The following is a 15,163-nucleotide window of genomic DNA, read 5'->3' on the forward strand; positions in this document are numbered from 1 at the left end:
TGCAAAGGACGCATATGCGCAAAAGCCCACGGCACCATTTCCAGAGTAGAAACCATATGTCCAATGACCTGCAAATAATCCCATGCCGTAGGTAAGGGGAGATCCAGTAGGTTCTGTACCTGAAGCATCAGGTTCTCCAGTCTCTGCTGAGTCAGGTATACCTTGCCCACCAAGGTATCGAAACGTGCTCCCAAAAATTCCAAACACTTACTCGGAACCAGCTGGCTCTTTGCAAAGTTGACTACCCAACCTAGCGACTGCAGTTGCTGAACCACCACCTGGACTGCTCACTTGCACGAGTCCTCCGACTTCGCCCGGATAAGCCAATCGTCGAGGTAGGGATGCACCAATACTCCCTGACGGCGCAGGAAGGCTGCGACTACGACGAGTACCACTCTCGAAGGTGTGGCTAACCCGAACGGGAGGGCGCAAAACTGAAAGTATTCCCCGAGCACCATGAACCTCAGGTACCTCTGGTGGCACTCCCTGATCCCAATGTGAAGATACGCCTCGGCCAGATCCAAAGAAGCCAAAAATTCTCCCCTGTGGACGGCCGCAATAACAGATCGAAGAGTTTCCATGCGAAAACGGGGAACACACAAGGCCCTGTTTACTCTCTTCAAATCCAAAATTGGCTGGAACGTACCTTCCTTCTTTGGAACCAGGAAGTAAATGGAATACCGACCTGTTCTGGTCTCGTCCGGCGGAACGGGCACCACTGCCCCCAGGGATCGTAACCGGGCCACGGTTTGGGCTATTACCAGTTGCTTTTCCGGAGGACCGCAAGGAGATATCATAAAAAGATCCCGGAGGGGCCGAGCAAAATCCAACTCGTAACCGTGACGCACCACGTCGAGGACCCATTGGTCTGAAGTGATCTTGACCCATTCCTCCCAAAACTGGGATAACCGGCCTCCGATGCGTGGGAAGGAGGAATGGGCCCGCGCGCCTTCATTGCGCAGGTTTGCCTGTGGTCAAACCCTGCGAGGAACCCATTCGTTGTGGTCGTCTGCCTCGAAAGGAAGGAGTCCAAAACTGAGACCTGGGGCCCTTCCGCCTTTGGGGAAAAGATCCACCCCTTCCCGTGCGAAACCGGTTTTGCCCTCGAAATCGGGACCGCGTGTTTCCGAAAGACCGCAATTGTCGGGGCTTGTCCTCCGGCAACTTATACACCTTATTGTCTCCCAAGTCTTTGATGAGTTGATCCAACTCCTCACCAAACAACAACTTCCCCTTAAAGGGAAAAGAAGCTAGTCGCGACTTAGAAGAGGCATCTGCCGACCAACGACGGAGCCACAATAGTCGTCTGGCCGCAACAGCCGAGGACATAGTGCAGGCCGAGGTCCTTAGCAAATCATACAGGGCATCCGCTGTATAAGCAACCGCCGCTTCCACACAATTGGCCTGCTCCGCCTCTTCCAGCGGGAGTTCTTGGGTGGTTAGTAATTGTTGCACCCAGCGCAGTGTGGCCCTCTGGACCATACTGCTACAAGCCGCAGCCCGGACTCCTAAAGCCGCTATCTCAAAAATGCGCTTTAATAGGACCTCTAACTTTCAGTCCTGGAGATCCTTCAAGGCTACCCCTCCCGTGACGGGAATGGTAGTATGCTTAACCACCGCAGTGACTGCAGAGTCCACCGAAGGGACCTTAAAAATCTCTAACGAATCCGAGGGCAGAGGATATAATTTATTCATTGCCCTGCTAACGCGCAGGGATGCCTCTGGAACCTCCCATTCCTTAGATACAATCTGTAATACCTTCGAGTGCAAGGGAAAGGTTTGCGGGGGGGCTCTCAGACCCGCCATAGCTATGTCCCCAGTGGAAGTATCCGTGTCCTGCTGCGGCGCTGGGATCTCCAGCTCCTTCAAAACATGAAGAATCAAATAGTTCAGCTCGTCCCTGCCAAACAGGCGTAAAACCAGGGGGTCGTCCCCTTCGAGAGACCCCTGAGCGTCGGAGATGTCGGCCCCTGCCCCATCCGGTGAGCCCTGGGTGAGATCCGGGAACCCCGGATCGTCGGCACCCCCAAGGGAACAAGCTCCTGATTTGCCCGGAGCTTCAGCCTTTTCCTGGTCTCCCAATTTGTCCTGCACCGAGGACACCTTAGGCACTTTTAGAGGGGGGGGGGGGTTCATCTGGCTCCCAGCCTGCTTCTGCCTCCAAAAAAGCCTGGTGCATCAACAGCAAAAACTTGGAGGAGAAAGGCACCTTCCTTTTAATTGATCCCCCCACGGGACGCACCGGAGGGGGGAGGAGGGCTCTTGGGGCACCAAATTCGGAGCCACTATGAGGACTCAAAGCCAGCGGTGAAAGCGGAGGAAAATCCTCCTCCTCAGAGGCAGAATCAACATGCTGCCTCGTAGACAAGATGGCCGCCGGCTCCCCCTCACTGGGAGGCGGGGCCGATGATCGCTGCGCCGACAGCCTCCCCAGCCGCGCCGAGGAGGACGGATCCGCGCCGCTGCGGGCTGCGCTCGGCCCCCGGGAGGGTCCCTCGCCCCCGGGAATGCAGCGGGAGCAGAGACCCTCCCGGGAGAGTCGCGCCCCCGCCCTACCGCAGGCCATGCAGGCCGAAGAACGCGGCATCGAGGAGGCAGAAGAAAAGCGCGCCAAAAATAGGAGCCCTGAGCAAGCGCCTCTAACGCCGGGTGAAAACCTCCACCCCCTCCGGAGTCCCGGGTCAGGCTAATTACCAGCGCGGCAGGCTAGGGCTGGAAATGGATCACTGCCTGCTACCAACAGGGCTTATGTGTCCTGCATCCACTTTTTATTCACTCTCTTTTTTTTTTTTTTTTTCAAGTAAAGCCCTCTTCAGATCAAAGTCTGGAATCACTGTGCTTCTGGGGGGGGGAGTGTGACCGGCCCACCGGTAAACTTTTCCCCAAGACCAAAAGGGACACTAATCCGGGTAAAACAATGAGAGCCAAGCTCTCAGTGCCTGCCTGTACGCTGCGCTAGCAAAACCAACAAACAACTGCTACAAAAATATCAACTTTTTTTTTTACACTACGCAAGGAAGAGAATAAAACCAGTTGATCTAGCCAGCACAGTTATAAAAATCATAAAGAACACCTGAAAGATTGTTTTAATCAGAACAGACAGGACCGCAGGTTATGCCTCTCAATCTGCTGGAGTCAGAGGAAATACTGAAGGATGGCAGGTGGCACACCAGGATATCTAGGGGGTGCTTTCAGTTTTCTCTCTGACTCCATCTGCTGGAGGGGAGGCATAACCCAGCAGTCTGGACTGATCCTGGTACGTACAGGGAATTTGCAGATTTATTCTGCTGGGAGGTTGAGAGTCCGGGGACACCATGGATAGGGCTTTACTGGATATTAGAATTGAGCGTGCTCACCAAGCTTTAGGCCCCAGATCCGAATCTCGACTGAGAGACACTGTTCTCTGTCTGCATAGTTTCTCATAAAAATCCCATATCCTGGAATAAGCTATGAAACAGAATAACTGGTTATGGGAAGGACATACCCTGAACATCAAGATTTGGCTCCTTCAACTTTGCGCAAATGATACGAGCTTCGGGAGGCAACATCACTTTTACGAACAGATATTCGTTCCCGGTGGACCTTTCCATTTGATTTGCAGTTCACCATCCGAGGAGTTACTATTCGAGTCAAATCTTTAAGCAAAGCAGCAGAGGCGTTCAATAATGCTGGTCTTCAGGCAAATTTTCCTGTTCGTAAAATGACTGCTAATTCACGTTGGCATAGAGTGGGCAAGGGAGGCCGCCTTCACCATCATTCTGAAGACTTGAAAACTGCACTATCCGATCAAGGATGACTGTTTCACCACTTTCATCAAGTCGGATTGTGGAATCGTTTGGTGGTGGCTAAAGACCCTGCCATTGAGAGATATCTGAGTAACTTATGAAACTTATGATAATCATAACACCTTGCACTTAACTTATCTTTTTGAATTCTATTTGCACTTCTTATACTATGGTGGGGACTCTCATACTCTGTTTTCAAGTTGATGCTACATGGTTTGTGGAGGGAGGGGCAGGGACAGGAGTATTTCTTCTTGGCTGGCGGTTAGCACCCTCCTGGTTATGGAGATCACTTTGGAGGTTGGGTGGTCTGTTTTGATGGGTTAGGTTTGGGACTGGGGGATTCTCTTTGATAATATTTCATGGCATTAGCTGTACGAAGTCTGTTCTATTCAATATTAAATTAGGACTAGAGGCTCATTTCAGAGAGAATGGTTAGACTATAGGGGCTATGTCAATGACAGAACAAATACTCTTGCTTAATGTAAAAGGGCTTAACCATTACCGCAAACGTGATCTCTTAGAACAAGAGCTATTAACTAATAAGGTGACAATAGCGATGATTCAAGAAACCCATCTACGAAATAGATATGAACACCTGTTACCTCTTCGCCAATATCCGCATAAATACCTAGCGGCTAGCACTAAAGGTACAAAGTACGCAGGGGTGGGAATTTTAATTTCCAGACACTTAACACACAAGGTATTATCAAAGATTACAGATCCTCAGGGCCACTATATTCTTTTAAAAGTACGTTTAGGGCAGGACATCATTACTTTAGTTACTATATATGCTCCCAATACAGACCAAGGATCTTCTTTTCGCTCACTGGATAATATTCTAGTAAAACATGTTGAGGGGTTCCTAATCATAGAAGGAGATTTTAATTTAATTAGGAAACAGACACCGGATAGCTCTACTCATTTTACCTCTACCCCTCTCCGTGCAAGGAACTCTCTATCCTCTCTTCTATCCCAATGTAACTTAGTAGATATATAGAGGCAAAGAAATCCCAATTCACAAAGTTATATTTACTATTCAGCTTCTCATAATTTATATTCCCGTACTGATTATTTTCTTGTGGATTTATCCTTTCAGAATAGGGTGGTAGCAACGGGGATAGAACTCATCTCATGGGCAGACCACGCCCCAGTATGGATTGATATTCAATTACCAGAGGGATACCCCAGCCAGCGATTTTGGCGCCTGAATCAAAACCTTCTAAAAGATTCTGCATTCACTAAATACCTAAGTGAGTGCTTAATAGAGTATTTCCATTGCCACACCACCTCGACATCTCCCCAAAGCACAATTTGGGAATGCTCCAAAGAAGTGGCGAGGGTTGTACTTATCTCTCAAGCGGCCTATTGTAACAGAGAAAAAGAGAAGCGCCGATGCAATCTCTTAGTGGAAATTGCTCAATCACAACAACCATAACCTCACAATCATCAACAACTCTATGACGCCTTACAGCAGTCAGGACTGAACTTCAGGCCTTAGATGAGGCTATTGCTTTTTCTTTGGATGTAACAAAACAAGATTACAAAGGGGGTAACAAAGCTGGATGCCTTCTAGCGAGGCATTTGAGAGCAGTTTTATCAGAATAGCATCACTAAAATTAAAAATTCTCGAGGAGAGATTACTACTACACCTGAAGGCATTCGGCAATATTTCACTGACTTTTACTCCTCACTCTATAGTGCTAATGAAAACATCCAGGATGCTGAGATGGAATCTTATTTAGATTCATTACCTTTGCCCTCATTTACACCTGAACGACAACTTCTCGTTGATAGTCCCATTCGAGAACTGGAGGTATTGGATGCTATTAAATCATTGAAGCCCAGAAAATTTCCAGGACTAGATAGATTTTCTGGTGTCTATTATAAAAAATGACACCATATTTTAGAAGCCCCTCTAACCGCCATGTTTAATTCTCTTAGAGAGAATGGCTCATTAGATTCGCACGCCGTGGTTGGAATAACGATAATTGCAAAGCCAGGCAGGGATCCCTCCATCTGCGGGTCATACCGCCCAGTATCCTTCATTAATTTAGACCTTAAAATTGCTAGCTAGGGTTTTAGCTGAGCGTCTGAATTCCATTCTGTCTACACTAGCCAACAACGATCAAGTGGGCTTTATCCCCTCCCGTATTGTAGGAGAGAACATTTGCAACGTTTCAATCTCCCAGACTGGGTTAAACAGATTTCCTCAGTGTTGCTGTCCATTGATGCTGAAAAGGCCTTTGATTTAGGGCATTGGCCTTTCTTATTCAAATTTTTACAGAAAATGTGATTTGGGGAGTATTTTCGTCAGTGGATGGCAAAGCTCTATGATTCTCCTAAAGCACGGGTGAAAGTTAATGGGGGTTATGGGGCCAGCTTTAACATTTGACTGGGCACTAGGCAAGGGTGCCCGTTGTCACATTTGCTGTTTGCTCTCTTTTTGGAACCCTTTGCTATGAGGGTTCGCTTATGAGCACAGATCATGGAAGTTCGGCTCAAGAGTTTACACTTTAAATCATCATTGTCTGCAGACGATATTCTATTTACCCTTACTGAACCCAATAAGTCACTTGAAGGACTGGTGGCCAAGCTGGATAAATTTCATAAGGTATCCAGCTTTAAAGTAAATGATAAATCAGAGCTTTTGAACATTAACCTATCAGTTGAAGTCCGTTCCATAAAACGGAGGTATCCTTTTCACTGGGCTAAGTAGTCTATAAAATACTTGGGAATGCAAATTGGGCCACATATCAAGGACCTCTTTACTTTAAACTACATTCCTCTCTGGATTTAAATAGATGGAAAAGAGAGCACTTTTCCTGGCTAGGACAAGTGGCCATTATTAAAATGAACACACTTCCTTGTCTTCTTTACTTCTTTTCCATAATTCCAATATTTATCTTGGCTGCAATATTAAAGCAGTGGCAGATGAGGATTTATGGCTTCATATGGAGGAAACGACCACCGAGAGTATGTTGCTCAGTACTATTTCTCCCAGAGAGCGGGGGTAGATTGGGGACCCCTAACCTCCTATGGTATTATGTGGCGGCCCAGCTCCAGGCCCTAGTGGATGTATACAAAAAAGTTGAGATGAAGCAGTAGGTAAAGTTAGAGCAAACCTTGGTGGGCGTGATGCCTATTCAGGCGCTTCCTTGGCAACAGACACACCTGGCACCCACTCTTTTTTCCCCAACCGCTCTTCGCAATATAGTGCAAATATGGGGCCAGTGGAAATCTTCTTTGGTGGGTACTGCTAATTATTTTTACCTCACGTTATTTCAAACTCCGCCTTCCCTGCAGGTATGGTATCCCAGTTTTTTTTCAGGGTGGATCAATCAAGGCATCACTAATATTGGACATCTCCTTTGGAATGGCACACTTTATAGATTGGATGAACTAATGGGAAAATATACGTTAAGCCCCGAGATCTTTCTTGCCTATGCCCAAGTTCGCCATTTCCTAGCTTCGCTCCTGAGAGCAGGTACCCTGCGTTTATTATCTAAATTGTTTTTCAAAAACTTCTGCAAGCAATCAAATAAACTGTGAGGCATTACGTCCAAAATTTATGGCATTCTCAATACCTGCTCAACTAAATTATCACCATATTCTTGAGTGGAATCAGGATTTGGGAGTAGCATTAAGTGATGCTGATTGGGATATAGTGTTTGCCAGAACAGCAAAATGTTCTATCTCAGCTGACCTACAAGAACATTGCCATAAGATCCTATACCGCTGGCACCTGACTCCAGTGAGATTCCACAAAATTTTTCCCTCTATACAAGATAAATGTTGGAGAAACTGTGGCCAACTGGGTACATATTTTCATATTTGGTAGCAATGACCCATGGTATCTTTCGGGGAGCAAATTACTCTCTGGATACCCAAGTTATAGAGGAGGGGAGTAATGGATCCTAGATACATTCTGATGAACAAGCCAGTAGAAGGGGCTTACTAAATATGCTCAACACTTTTGCTTATAGATCTATATAGCCGCCCGATGCGAATTAGCTAAGACATGGAAACGGTCTATTACCCCATCGCTTCCGATGGTAATCCATTGCTTGTATAATCATTACCATTTAGCTTATCTCACAGCATTGAAACAGGAATGACTGTCTTCCTTTTAGGTGATATGGAAATAATTTATAGCATGGCTGGAAGATCAGAATCAAATGGTTGAATAGGGAGGTGTATATCTCTCTCTACTCCTTGCTTTGTAGTAATCTCCTCCTGCTTGTGAATAGGCGGATATATTATTTTACATATAGCTTGATGAGCCTGAGCAGAATGGATAGCTCTTCAAGTCTGATTCTTTAGTTGGATAAGCCCATAGACTGGGTCTTTATATATTGCTTTATAAACTGATTAATCTGTATTTGTACTTGTCCGTGTTAACTATGCAGCATTCGCCAACTATCAAAGACAGATGGGGGGAGGGTCACAATTAAACTCATAAGTTTTTGGCCATATTTGTAGGTTTTGGAATCTGTGTATTGTGGAATATTTGTCATTCCTTCTAATGGTCAATAAGAACTTTCAATTTAAAAAAAAAAGGCATTTGGTGTGATTAATAAGATTCCTCAATTTTCCAATTCATTCCCTCAATCCCTAAGAAGCCCTTGGCCATTCCATCATTCCCCATGTAATGGAACATTATTCACATATGGGTCCTAGGAAAGTCATCCCCATCACAGCCATTAGAAGAGACTAAAGTGAATCCTGCACATTCAATGGTAAAGGACAGGCTCCCTCTCTTTGCCTACATCTACATCCTCTACTCCTGCATCACCTAAGTCAATCTAAGGAGGTAGGCAACAGCCTAGGAAGGTTTTCAGAGAGGCAATCATTCCTAGAGTGAAATCGGCAGCAGCTGTTGCCAAGGACGAGACAAGTGGCGTGTTTTGTTAGTCAATCTGTGTGGTATGGCACATGGTAGGTACTTACTGTATATACTAATGTATAAGTCGAGGGTATTTTTGGACCCCAAAAATCAAGATTTATCTGTCACCCATGGATAAGTCACGGGTAAAACCTAGGCGGCTTATGAAATGGTGAAATCATATTAAGAAACAGACATAAATAAAAGCGATTTTCTTAAGTTATTTTTTAAAAGCAGAATAAAGTGTCTCATAAGAAACATTTAACAACTTAAGAAAATGTCCCTGCTGTATGAATCCTTGCCTCCTTCTCTCATGGCTGTCACTGCTGTCTGAATCTGTCCCTCCCTCATGACTGCCTCTCCTATCTGAATCCTTCCCTCTCTCCTCCATGGTGCCTCTCCTGTTTGAATCCTTCCTCCCCTGTGGCTGACCCTCCTGTTTGAATCCTTCTCCACTCCTGATTCCTTAACTCACCCGCTGTCTGGACAATCATGGCACTTGCATTTGCTCAGGAATGTCCTTCCTTCCCCCCCCCCCAATTGTCTCTCAATGTAGTGGTAGGACATCTTCTCCCCCACAACTCCTCTAGATCCATCACTGCTGCTGAGGACAACGACAAACTTGTGATCGTTCAGACACATCCTCCCTCCTCCCCGACGGGGTCCCAGTGGCTCACTTTCAACCACTTGGTTCTAAGTGAACCAATCAGACCCTGGCTTGGGAGGGGGGAGGATGTGCCTGTGCAACTGCACGTGCCGTTGTACTGGCACTATGTAGACTGACCCATGGATAAGATGACCGCGATTTTCAGGACTGTTTCTGAGGGTAACATTTTTCGACTTATCCACAAATATATACTGTAGGTTTGATTGTTTAGCATGCTTCAATTAAGATGTTGGCCGTCTTCGTAAGCAACTGAAAATGGGTACTTCGTATATTTCAGGTGATCTCTGCTTTTCATAGATGTGCTTTTCACAGAGAGGTTGAACAATACAAGTCCTACGTGTTGTGCTGTTACCATTAGGACAGACTCCTGGCTGGAAAATATCAGGGACTTAGGGCCATAAGCACAGACACTGAAATGCAACACTAGAGACACCCTTATTTCCTGTGTTTTCATTCAGAAATAAAAAATAAATGTGCAAGTCATACCAGTTGCAAACAAAATTATAGCAATATAACTTTTTCAAAAATAAGTGCTGCATTTTGCAACTTTTTCTAGAGACTGTTTACAATTCTATTTGAATAAAATCTTAAAGTAAAAGGATCAATTACATTTAATTTATAGTCCACCATTTTGAAATTCATAGCAGGGTACAATAAAACAGACAAAAATGAAAACATAAAACCTGAAAATAAGATAAAATCGGCAAGCAATTACACCCCAAATCACGCAGCCAATAGATACAACTCATTACAACCTGGACATTAGCTATGCCAGTGTTTTCCAACCCTCTCCTGGCAGCTAGTGAATATGCATGAGATAGGTTTGTATACCCTGGGTCCCCAATCTATGTAAACCTCTCTCATGCACATTCATTGTGGCAATCCTGAAAACTAAACTGATTAGGTGTGCCTCCAGGAGAGGGCTGGGAAACAGTGAGCTATGCTACACAAGGTTGGAACAAATTGGCTCCCAGTTTTTCTATGGGAGAAAAAAAATGTTCCTCCCATAAAAAAAAATGAGGGATGCGCAGGCAAAGGGAATGCTGGCCAGACTTACTCTTGGCTGTGAGCTGAAATAAATATATTTGGGGCAGAGGCTCAATTATAGGTGGGCGAATCACCATTTGTCCAAAAGAGTAGAGGCAGAGACTGTTAATGGGCAATACAGGTGAACTCTTCATGTTATTTTTACAAGCCCTTTGAAATAACTTTTTAAGAATTTGAAAACACACAGAAAAGCAGCTGAATATATCCTTTTACTATGATAAAGAGAAAAAAAACCTCAGTATTTGGTCACTATTCAACTCCTGGAGGCCAAACGGCTGGAGATTACTCGACAGGCCTGGCATTTTCCAAGAATCAATATACCTAGACCTTCAGTTTATAACTAACTTCTTTCTGTACAGTAAATAAGTCAGTTATAAATGCTGGTGTGAAAGTTCACACTACAACTTTTTTTTTTAATAGGATTGCTGCTAAACCAAGCCATCATGGATCTGCAAGGCAACCAAGCTGAAATGGGCTGAATGCCCCCTGTTCCCCTCTATATATCTGTAAAGAGCAGGAAATGCTAAGACTTCGAGGGACTGCACAAAGCCCCGGTTCTGAAAGATCAGGTCAGGGTCAGATGCAGTTCCTTCTCATTGAAACAAACTGCACTCCCATGAGTTTTTCCTGCCCCCAGGAGAAGACCCACATCATCCCTGGTCCTCCAGCCCAACTCACAAGTCACTTTATATTGTCTTACGTGTAGAAACCTGCGGTCCTGAGCGCGAGTCCCCCCCGCCTCCCGCAGCCTCGCCCTGACAAGCGCCCCTCCCCCAACCCCGGGTGCCACCCACTCACTGACCCCCCGCCCAGTGCCCAAGCCTCTCAAACCAACTCCCAGAGCTCGGGGTACGGCCTGTCAGGAGGACGCGCGCACCGGCAGCCAGGCCAATACCGTAAAGAAGAAGCCGGACCCGAGGGAGGGGCGGGAAGCCCTCCCCCCGCGGGGCACGTCGGCCGCTAGGCCCGCCCCGCCCCAGCCCCCTACCTGCCGCCCGGAGCGCTCGCCGCTCTCCCTCCCGCCAGGCTCACACAGACAATATGGCGGAGACACACCGCTCGGCCGCCAGCCGCCAGCCGCAGGGACCAGAGCGAGGCCGGCCGGAAGCGGAAGTGAGGCGGCCTCCGGCTCCGCCCAGCCCGCTGCGGCTCCCTGGGGGGGCGGGGCTCTGTGGCGCCCCGCCCCTTCCGCTCTGGCGCGTGCCCAGCCCGCACGGGGCTCCTAGGAGGTTCGAGCAAGCTCGGCGGATGTAGGAGCCGGTGTCGGTACCGGCGGAGTCCTGGGAACCGTAGTCCTCTGCTGCTGGAGTGCGTGTAACGGAGGCCAGTAATGACCTCCTGTCCATGGGCTCGGGGCTTAGTGACCCAGGCCCTCGTGGCTTCCCCGGTTCTCACCCCCCCCCCCCTCTTTTGTGCTGGGGCTCGCGCTCTCTCTCTCAGCCGCAGGTTTTCTTGGGCCTTGGGCGGCAGCAGCAGCAGCAGGCGGCGCACGGGATCCACGTGGAGTTTCTTGATGCGGGGACTGAGTGCAGTATCTGTCGGGAGAGTAAGTGTGTGCTGGAGGCCTCTCGCTCCCCTCTATCCAGCACAGGCCGGCTCTGGGTCCCATAAAGTCCATCTAATCCCTGTTACTCGCTCCCAGGGATAGCCACGGCTTTCTCCAGACTGCCTAACTAGTAATGCGCTATGGACTTTTCCTCTAGGACCTTGTCCAAATCTCCTTTAAACCCTGCTATGCACATTGCCTTCATCACACCCTCTTGCAACGGATCCCACAGCCTGACTGTATGCTGAGTGATAAAGCACTTTCTATGATTTGTTTTCTATCTGCTGCTTGTTAGTTTCATGCAGTGTCCCCTTGTTTTAGTATTATTTGAAAGGGTAATAACCATCCTTTATTTACCTGTTCCACTCCATCCCCCACACACCTTTTTTTCTTAAAGCATGTCGTCCTCATTTTTTATTCTAAATTCTTCCTTTTATTTTTAAACAACAAAGAACTAAAGTTAAGTAGTACTATATCTTATAGCTGAGTAAGAGGACATGACTTACAACACCCAGTAAATAATACAATAATATTTATTGTGAAATTATGTTACAGTATTTTAATGGCACCTGTTTAAGAGTTAGAATTCCAGACACTTTATACAACATATAGTTTTTGTGCCCTATTGTGAACTGTTGTGATGACACCTGCTTAACAACGGTATAGAAAAGATTTTAAATAAATAAAATAAATTTTATAAACTTCTGTCTAAGCCGTCTCTTTTCCAAGCGGAATAGCCCTCGCCTGCGTAGCCTCTCATCACTGGAGAGATGTTCCTTCCCCTTTATCATTTTGTCACCTCCTCTGCACCTTTTCTAGTTCTGCTCTGTCTTTCTTGAGATGGGACGACCAGAATTGCACACAATACTCAAGATGCCATTGTGTCATAGCACAATACAGAAGCAATGAGATTTTTTCATTCTCCATTCCTTTTCAAATCATTCCTAACATTCTGTTTGCACCACACACGGAGCTGATGATTTCAATGTACTGATGACATAGACTCCACAAAGTCCTTTATCTGGGTAGTAACTCCCAATACAGAACCCAGCATAGTTTTCCTGGAGCTGGGATTATTTTCCCTATGTGCATCACTTTGCACTTTTCTACACTTTCATCTGCCTTTTAGTTGTCCAGTCTCCCAGGGACCTTCTGCAGTTCCTCTCAATCTACTGCTGTTTTAACAAATTTGAATAATTTTTGTGTCATCTGCACATTTTGATTACCTTACTTATTCCCTTTTCCAGAAGAGCTGGTACTGATCCATGTGGTACTCCACTAATGATTGTTCTCCATTTGAAGAAAAGACCATTTACTTCTATCCTCTTTCCAGCCCTTTAACCAGTTACCAAATGTGATGCCAAGCGGTCAGGACAAGCCAGAAAACACACTACAGGCTGGACTCTGGTAATAATCTTTATTGTGGAGCACTTCAACCAAAAACAATCATATTTTACAGTTCGTATTTTTGAGGCTTCTGTCTCCCTCCCTGTGCCTCCTTCATCCCTCTGGCCCTGGTCTCTTGTCCCCACTTGCAGGGCTCCACCCTATCCCAGAATCCTTTGCGAGCTTGAGAGTTAAGGAGGACTGATACAGATAGCTGCACCTGGTCCTTTAAGGTATTCTGAGGGAGTTCCTTATATGCTCCCTCGTGCCAGTCCAAAATAGAACCCTGCCTCCTACCCCATGAGTTTGTGTTTTCCTGAGGAGTCTCCTACGAGGAGCTCTGTCAAATGCCTTCCGAAAGGCCAGATACACGATTTCAACCAGCTGACCTTTATCTACATGTTTATTGACATCTTCAAAAAATTGTAAAGACTAGTAAGACAAGACTTTGCTTTGCAAAAATCATTCTCTTCCTCATTATCATGTATTGTCCACCCCACCCCTGTCTTTCCCCCTTTCTGTTGCTCAGCATCCTCTTCTCTCTCCAAACCCTCTCTCTCCTTTTCTTGCCCCTGAGTACTACCAACTCCCCCCCCCCCCCCCCCCACAGCAGGTTAAGTCCCCAGACTGGACCAGGTTAAAAAACAAAATCTCCCTAGCCTGGTCCAGCCTAAGGATTAACTTGCTGGGTCTGTCTCCCCCAGCTCTCTTACAGGTGTATCCAGTAAGGAGCGGTAGGAAGAGCTGCGTTAGTGCCCGGCGCACCCGCGGTTGCCGCACGCACAGTGCAGCTCACCTACCGCTCGATACTGTATGTAAATAGCTTGCAAATGCAAGCCGCGTCTAAGAAGCGTCCGTGAAGCGTTAGGCCCGCGCAACCCATTTTACTGTATAGAGCGCCTATACAGTATCCTGGGTGCGCGGGCCTAACGCTTCACAGCCGCGCTGGTATCTGTCATTTCAAATGTCATTTGAAATGACAGATACCAGGAAGTCGGGATTGCCAGTCCCCTCTCCCCTCCTCCCGAAGCAGGGCGCGAAAAGCAGCCTTGCTCCGGGAGGAGGGGAGAAGGGACTGGCAGTACGAAGCGGCGAAGTGACTTACTTTTGCACCCCCCTCCGGACATCGGACGAACTCTCCTGCCTCCAGCTGCTCGCGAAGATGGACGCCTGCACGGCCGCTGAAGACATGGCGTCACGTCGTTTGGCGTCACGGCATGTGACGTCACGTCTTCAGCGGCCGTGCAGGCGTCCATCTTCGTGAGCAGCTGGAGGCAGGAGAGGTCGTCCGATGTCCGGAGGGGGGTGCAAAAAGTAAGTCGCTTAGCCGCTTCGTCGCTTTACACTGCCAGTCCCTTCTTCCCTCCTCCCGGAGCAAGGCTGATTTTCGCGCCCTGCTTCGGGAGGAGGGGAGGGGGAACTGGCACGGGGGAAGCCACGATGTCCGGAGGGGGGCTGTAAAAGTAAGTCGCCGAGCGTAGGATTGCCCGTCCTCTCCCCTCTCTTGCAACTTTTTTTTCGCTTTTTTTTTTGCTTCGGGAGGAGGGGAGAGGACTGGGGCTGCCCCGGAGACCAGCATCCATGAACGCGGCCAGGGCAGGTGAGCGGGAGCTGGGGGAAAGCTTGCCGCCTACCCTTACCCCTGCCTCTAACGCAGGGGTAAGGGTAGGCGGTAAGTTAGCAGGTTAAACGCGCGGCAAAACGGCAGGGAAAGATAGCGATAGTCGGGGCACGTTACTGGATGCTAGGGAATAGCTAATTCGATCGTTTACATCTAATATACATACCGCGGGCGGAAGGGGTTGCCCGGGGATTTTAGGACGCGGTAAGGGTAGGTTAAAGGGGGTTGT

The 15,163-nt window shown here is 47.4% G+C and overlaps 1 protein-coding gene across 1 annotated transcript in view; it reads right to left on the reverse strand.

The window, feature by feature from the left end:
• The window catches only part of CSNK2A1 (casein kinase 2 alpha 1), a 127,510-nt gene extending 116,008 nt beyond the window's left edge, over positions 1 to 11,502 (reverse strand). Inside the window, exon 1 of the mRNA XM_029611050.1 lies at positions 11,370 to 11,502. The gene's annotated coding sequence lies outside the window, so the exon portion shown is untranslated. The remainder of the gene's footprint in view (positions 1 to 11,369) is intronic.
• Between the last annotated feature and the right edge of the window lie 3,661 nt (positions 11,503 to 15,163).

Source organism: Rhinatrema bivittatum, chromosome 8 (genome assembly GCF_901001135.1).
Source record: "Rhinatrema bivittatum chromosome 8, aRhiBiv1.1, whole genome shotgun sequence".
NCBI classification, from domain to species: Eukaryota; Metazoa; Chordata; class Amphibia; order Gymnophiona; family Rhinatrematidae; genus Rhinatrema; species Rhinatrema bivittatum.